This window comes from Pantherophis guttatus, chromosome 1 (genome assembly GCF_059756535.1).
Source record: "Pantherophis guttatus breed Tessera chromosome 1, ASM5975653v1, whole genome shotgun sequence".
Lineage (NCBI taxonomy): Eukaryota > Metazoa > Chordata > Lepidosauria > Squamata > Colubridae > Pantherophis > Pantherophis guttatus.
Window position 1 is genome coordinate 27,231,158 of NC_142063.1, and position 7,533 is coordinate 27,238,690.

General features: G+C 41.6%; 1 long non-coding RNA gene across 2 annotated transcripts; it reads right to left on the reverse strand.

The window, feature by feature from the left end:
- Window positions 1-1,473: 1,473 nt before the first annotated feature.
- LOC148116367 (uncharacterized) lies at window positions 1,474-7,040 on the reverse strand. 2 transcript variants are annotated; one of them, XR_015733487.1, is made up of 3 exons: window positions 7,015-7,040; window positions 4,443-4,498; window positions 1,474-1,639 (listed from the first exon to the last, which is right to left on the reverse strand). It is a non-coding gene; the product is annotated as an uncharacterized LOC148116367 (long non-coding RNA). The 2 variants fall into 2 exon arrangements; XR_015733486.1 differs by lacking the exon at window positions 4,443-4,498.
- Window positions 7,041-7,533: the final 493 nt, after the last annotated feature.

A 7,533-nucleotide genomic window follows, 5' to 3' on the forward strand; every position in this document is an offset into this window, starting at 1 on the left:
CAGTGCTTTTCAACCAGAAATCTAGAAACACCATAAACAGAGAGCCTCTGGAATATGTTCTGAAGCAGGGGTGTCAAACTCAAGGCCCGGGGGCCCGATCTGGCCCATGAGTTCTTAGATCTGGCCCGTGGGGCCACCCTGGAAACAGCAAGGGACCAGTGCCTCTGTCAGTGGAAACCGAGTGCCTCTGTCAGTGAAAACCGAGCTTGCGAGGGCCACAGGTGGCCCTCCCCAGCTCAGTTTTCACTGGCAGAGGGTTGCAGGAGATTATTGCAGGTGAAAACATAGCTCGGGAGCCCATTTTCGCTGGCAGAGCTCTCAAACCACCACAGGTCCCCCCAACACAAGTGATGTTGAGCTGGCCATGCCTACCCTGGCCACACTCATCCTGGCTCCCTGAGGTCAAACACAACCCTGATACGGCCCTCAGTGAAATCAAGTTTGACACTCCTGTTCTAAAGCTTCAAGGAGAAATGGTTCTCTTTAACAGGTTGTCTTTTCGTCTCTCCATCCCCTCAACCAGGCATTATTCTGTCTTCTTGGAGGCTTCTTGGTACCATAGTACCTCCAGAATGTCTGGACCAAGACTCTTCCCTGGCAACCTAGTTGATGGATAGTTTACTTTTAGCCTCCTCATCTTCCCTTGCAGGAAAGCATTTGGCTTGCACTTAACAAAATGTATAATTCTTGTATTGTCATCAGAGAGGAAAATGAATATACCACATCCATTTCAGTCCACAAGTTCAGGCCATATCAGTGGTTTTTCTTTTGATAAACAGAACGCTTCCCCTCAACAATTTCTGCCAAGCTCTGCTCCCTCAGTGGGTTTGCTGTCTGGAAATGTTTCTCTTATTTGTTCCGCAAAGCTCCTCAAATAACTCAGCAGGAAATTGCTCTGATAACTCACAAGAGCTGAGGTGGTGCAATGGTTAGAGTGTAATACTGCAGGCTACTTCAGCTGACTGCTAGCTGCAGTTCGGCAGTTCAAATCTCACCGGCTCAGGGTTGACTCAGCCCTCCATCCTTCCGAGGTGGGTAAAATGAGGACCCAGATTGTTGAGGGCAATATGCTGACTCTGTAAACCACTTAGAGATGGCTGTAAAGCACTATGAAGCGGTATATAAGTCTAAGTGCTATTGCTATTGCTAATGGACAAAAAACGCCCCTCCAAAAACAATCAGCAGTAGTCAGGAATCAATCTGGAACAGCACTCCCCCAAAAAAAGTTCTCCATTATTTGGGGACCCTTTGAATTCATGGGTCTTACATGAAATATTGGTAGAGTCCATGGCCAAATGGTACTTTGCTCTTCTTCAGATTGTGACCCAATTATGGACTTAGACCAAGAGAGCTTGTCAAAGATAATTCATGCTCTGTTCATCACTCTTGGATCACTGCAATATACTGTATTTTATACAGGGTTGTTTTAGAAGATGATTTAAAAGTTGCAACTTATAAATGCAGCAATTAAACTGGCAGGGAAACCCACAGTTTTAATGAATTGGTTACCAATAGGTTCCTTGGCCAATTCCAGGTATTACCTATTGAGTCCTATATGGTGTGGCACTGGAATACATCAAGACTTGCCTTACTAACTATGAAGTTGCTGACAGTTCAGGTATTCTGCTGAAGATCCTATCTGTGGAGAGATAAGAAGTAAATGGATCAACTACATTGTCAAATCTAGCACCTCAGATATATACCTGGCTCTTTCCTTTTGGTGTTTCGAAAAGCGCTGAAAACAATTATTTTTTTCAATTGGCCATTGGCCTGGAATGAGGACTTGTGCATCATCATTTAATTTTATGGCTATGAATAGGTGAGCTAAAGTATTTGCTGGGGTTACTACACTTTGCTTTGTACAGCAATAAAAGTCTCTAGACTGAGGTGCTCTGCAGTACAAATATTGTAATATCCACCCATCCCAAAATTATATTAAGTGCAATTGATTCTCCTAAAATCTTTAAAATCTTTGAGGCAATGATCTGAGATTTGAATTTGATAAATCTCATTCAAACTCAGAATTTCTTCTCCTTCAGCAAAGCTATAAGGAATGACACACTGTTGTTTGCTAAAACCGCACCGTATCATTTTGAGACTGCATTGTCAGTATCATATTTTATCATTTCTGGTGGCCAGTCATCAATCTTTCACAACAAATCTTGCAAATGGCTTATTGTCACTTTTTCCGATGCATACAGATTGATGTAACTTAAGAAATTGATCTAATAATTCCTGTTGTGAGACACTGATTTATTGTTGCAAAACTGCAAAACACATACTTTGTTGAATGCCTGGTATTTAACTATGTAAAATCGCTTCAGCTAAAAATTTGACATCAGTTTGGAAATCTAACAGTGAAGGGGAATTTTATTCTGATCTAGTATTCACTTACTGGCTCTATTCATTGTTTTTCCTAACAGATTGTGATGGCCATTTTCATATATGAACCAAAAGTATCAATGATTTAGCTATTCTTATTTCAAGTAATATTTCTCAGATTATTATATTGGGTGTGATGTGCAAAGATATTTTTTTTGAATACTGATAGACGGGAACAATAAAAACTTTAATTTAGGATAAATTTTCTTAAAATAAAGGTAATTTCCAGAATACTTTATAGTTTGTATGGCATTTCTAGATACATATCTGGAAAATATTTTCAAAAACCAAATACATTGCTTCATCAATTTCTATGGGGTCCTCAATTCTGAAGATATTTTTTGAAAAAGATACAATTGTCAATTAAGGATTGGGTTTTAGTTTTATGAGTTCTGGATGATAGTACCGAATTCTGGATATGTTCACTTAGTGTAATTTCTCTTTCATGGGTCTTTTTTGAATATTTATATATAACATGTTAAGTTGGATGCTTTGGGTTCAAAATATAAAAAAATATATAATATTTGTTATATCTCATGGTATTATATCAATTTGAAAACTGCAGCATATTATTTAGGGGGAAATGTGGGAGGGTTTAACCCCATGATATATTGATGCTATGAATAATCCAGAACTCAGATTTATTTAAATCAACCAGCCAACCAACCAACAGTTTTACGGAGAACCTGGATGGGAATTGATTTTTTTATATATACTTTAGATCAACTAATGGATAACTTATCATTTTCTGTGTTAAAAAATAAATACGTACCATTTGACAGTTGCCACCTGCTGGCAGTATTTATAATTACAAAATTTATTGATAACAATTTAGATCTCTGACATTTTCAGCCTCAGGGACTCTTTAAATTAGAAGAGGTCACTAAATCCTATGAGACCAAAAAGCCCAGCATCAGCCTCTATAGATATCTCTTATCAATAAAAGAACTGCAAATGCAAATTTTAAAGACTGAATGGAATAAGGAATTACAGACCCTCAATTAGTCTATGACTTTTACCACAAAAATAGTCTTTCAGATTTAATGGACCCCATTGTGTTTTTAAAGAAAAGGAAGGATTAAATCACTATGCTGTTGGAGATGCAATCAGAATAACTTTTATGTTAAAAGGCTGCACGTTTTTGTACTGTCCTAAAGTTAACGTGCTCTGGGAGAAGTAATCATATTTATTAATTTGACTCTGAGACAAAGCTCATATTTTTGGATATGCACATTTTTTTCACTACATACTGTACCCACTAACCTTGGAAGACCTGAAGGACTAGGTTAAGGACATTGTCATAGAGCAGGGCTGTCAAACTCATGGCTCGCGGGTTGAATGCATCACGAGCTGGCGACGCCCACACCCGGTTTAGCAAAGGGGGGAAAAGTCCCAATATGTCACATGATGCCGCCATGACAACGTGAGTTTGACACACCTGTCAAAGAGGAAATATACTGTTATCTATGTGACCACTAAGAAGTGACATTACTTTGATGCCACATAATCAGTGTGTGTGTGAGAGAGAGGAGGGAGTGGAGACTTTGAGTCAGCATTGACTCCTGGAGACTGCCTGGATTAATCTCTGCAGTTTTCTTGGCAACATTTCAGAAGTGGTTTGCCACTGTCTCCTTCCTAGAGCTGAGGGAGAATGATTGGCCCAAGATCAACCAGCTGGCTTCATGCTGTTGTGGGCCGTACGCGGCCTGTGCAGCTAGTAGCTGATTCAGACAGCAAGGAGGCTGGTGTGGTGCTGCGCCAGCAGCCTGTGCAGCTGGCACTCGAGTCGGACAATGAGGAGGCTGGAGAAGATGTGGTGCCAGAGGCGGGGATTCAGCCAGGGCCTTCAGAACCTCCAGAAGCTCCCTTAAGTGAAGAGGACAAAGAGGAGGAGCCTCTTCTCGATGCACGGGCGCACAGAGCTGCCAAAAGGCAGGAGTGGCTCCTCAGGAGGAGGTCTCCTCGAGAGTAAGGCTTGGGGCTAATTGGCCACTCCCTTAGTCTATTTAAGGAGGAACACCGACTGAAGCAATTTGCAGGGAACAACTTCGTTCACATACCTTCGTGTCTTGTCTTGCTTATCTTATCAGCTTCCTGCAAATTGCTTCTGGGCATTCTGCCAACAATAGTAAGCTTTCAGTTATTATTCTTTGAATTCTTGGTGGCTGTTAATGCAATTAATTAACATCCGTCGTTGTAAAAGACTGATTTATTTAGTAAACTAAGGTTTGAATGGTAAGATGGTGATGGGAGCGACGTGGCGCTCCCATGTAACGCCCCTCCTGCGCGAGCTGCACTGGCTCTCGGTGGTCTTCCGAGTGCGCTTCAAGGTTTTGGTTATCACCTTTAGAGCACTCCATGGCTTAGGACCTGGTTATCTACGGGACCGCCTGCTACCACCAATAGCCTCCCACCGACCAGTACGCTCCCATAGAGAGGGGCTCCTCCGGGTGCCGTCGGCCAAACAATGTCGACTGGCGGCCCCCAGGGGGAGAGCCTTCTCTGTGGGGGCACCTACTATCTGGAATGAGCTCCCCCCCGAGATACGGAGGATTCCGGATCTGCATACCTTCCGTCGCACGCTTAAGACGTTTCTATTCCAGCAAGCCGGCCTGACCTAAACTTCTCCACTTTTAAATGGGAATTTTAAATTTGGTTTTAAATTATTGGGGTTTTAAATATGGTTCAGCCAAATTTATTTAATTTGTTTTATCTCTATTTTAAATTTTGTATTTATATGTTTTATTTTTATGGCTGTTCACCGCCCTGAGTCCTTCGGGAGTAGGGCGGTATACAAATTCAAATAAAAGAAAAAGAAAAGAAAAAGAATGGACTTTGTGTGTCCTGCATTCTTTGGGGTCCATAGCTGGGGCAGAACACATGCCTACGGTGGGACTGAAACTCACAGTCTCCTGATTTCTAGCCTGAAGTCTGAAACACTACAGCAAACTAGATCTTGTGTGTGTGTATGTGTTGATTGCCATCAAAACAGTGTGAACTCTTAGTGATACTACACAGACACACACACATATTTCCCAATTTTTTCTTTTAGTTTGTTTATTCTTCATTCTATTTTTGGTTTCAATGACCTTAAACATTCTTCTGCTGCTGTGATCTTTTGGATTGGCAGCCAACTCAAAGGTCCCTTGGTGGGCTTTCTGGGTGGTATCTTTGAACCGCATGGGAGACACTGTCAGGCTCATAGTGAATCTGTAACAGTGTGGTTGAAAATTTGCATGCAGAGCATATGCATGGGACTTTGAAAGGTCATGGCTGCCATCTTTATTTTTCTCACCTCCTATGGGCACCCTTGATCAGGCATTAGCATTTCTTAGGAATCAGCTTTCTTTAATTTTATTGGTGGATGAAGCACATCTCCTTGTTTAATTTATTTACTACTATATTTACTTCAATTAGTGAAGGAAATAGGAAGCTTTGGTAATATATTTCTTCTGTGGTCTTGTTTTTAGCAGCAATTTAAGCTTGGTTGGTCTTTTTACCGGAATAAAATGTAACTATAACTCAAAATGTTTGGATAATTCCCAAGTTAAATATAAGGTGTGAACCACCAATCCAAATACGTTGTCATAATAGCTATATTTTACTTGTAGGATCAGAGGCAATATAGCTTGGAATAACACAGCATCAGGTTCTGTGATAAGGTGGATGAAAAACAAAACCTCTTATTGCATCATTTGCTATTTAGTCCAATGTGAACAAGTGGACCTTGTTACTAAGTGGAACTCATGCTAGGAACAATGACAACAACATGGCTTGGAATAATAGTTAGTGAGATGGAAAATGGAAATTGTTTTTCCTTTGTACCCTATTTATGGGTTTTCAAGAGTTAGACTCTACTTTTTATTTTAAAAAAACAAACAAACAGGATGCTTGATTAGATATAGCCTTAATTCGACGTACAATTTATATTTCAATCATCCTGGTTTCTATTCCACCCTCTTTCTACTTTTTGCTTTGTATGATCATCTGCAACATGGATGAGCAAGCAATGGCTCTAGGGCCAGTTGCTCCCACCCGATCTTTTTATTATGGCTTGGAACTCTCTCTGAACATAATTGCTGAGAATTGTAGGATGAGGAGGCGGAATTCTGGGGGCGGAATTAAAAGAAGAATCAGCCTAGAATCCCTATGTACTGTAGCTACAAACAGCCATATCCCAGCCAGGGGTGGGCTTCAAAAATTTTAGCAAGGGGTTCTCTGCCTGGTTCCTGGGTGGGCGTGGCCTAGGCGGCCTCCTGAACCACAGCGGGGGTCCTTTTTGCCCTCCCTAGGCTCCAGAGGCTTTCCTTGAACCTCTGGGAGGGCAAAAATGGCCTCCCCAGGCTCCAGAGGCCCTTTGGAAGCAGGAAACAGGCCCATTTTTCACCCTCCCTGAGCCTCTGTGTGCACCCTGCACTTACCTGCATCCAAAACAGACTGTGTGGGGACTCCTGGGAGGGGAGGGGCAGGGTGGGTGGGGCCAGCCAGGAGTGGGATTTGGGGGTTCTCTGAACTGCACAGAATCTTAGCTAGAGGTTCTCCCAAACCCCTGTGAATCCCCAGCAGCCCATCCCAATCCCAACCCCCCTTGAATTCTGTAGATCTTTTATCTAATTCTAAGTAAGTACTAACTGTTAGTTGAGAAGATTCCTGTGACTGGGTCACTTAGCAACAAATCAGTTTAATTGGAACTTCGTCTTTGGTTCTGATCTTTCACTCCTGACATGAGCTGATTTTGTGGTTTCCTGCCATTTTGAGGCAGGAAGAACCCACTTGGTTTATGAAGGTCCTAAGTGAAGCCTAACACAGCTTAATAAAGCAAAACACAGAAACCTCAGCTTTCTCATTTACACCATCATTTTATCTGCTGTAGCCTTAAGATTCCTCCCAAATGTTAATCATGATCCTCAGACAGCAAAAGGCCATCCACCCTGAGTTGTGTTATGAGGCTGGTCATACTGGACTTCATCACATGTATTTTCTTCTTTCTAGGTAATTACATTGACATATTTCCTTGTTTCTCACTCTTCTTCCTTCTGGGTTCCCTCCAACTATCTTTTTAAAATGTATTATTGAGAACTCTTCAGTTTTGTCCCTTTCCATAATGTTGTGCTGGTATTGCCACCTTCATTTCATTTCAGAGATCCAATG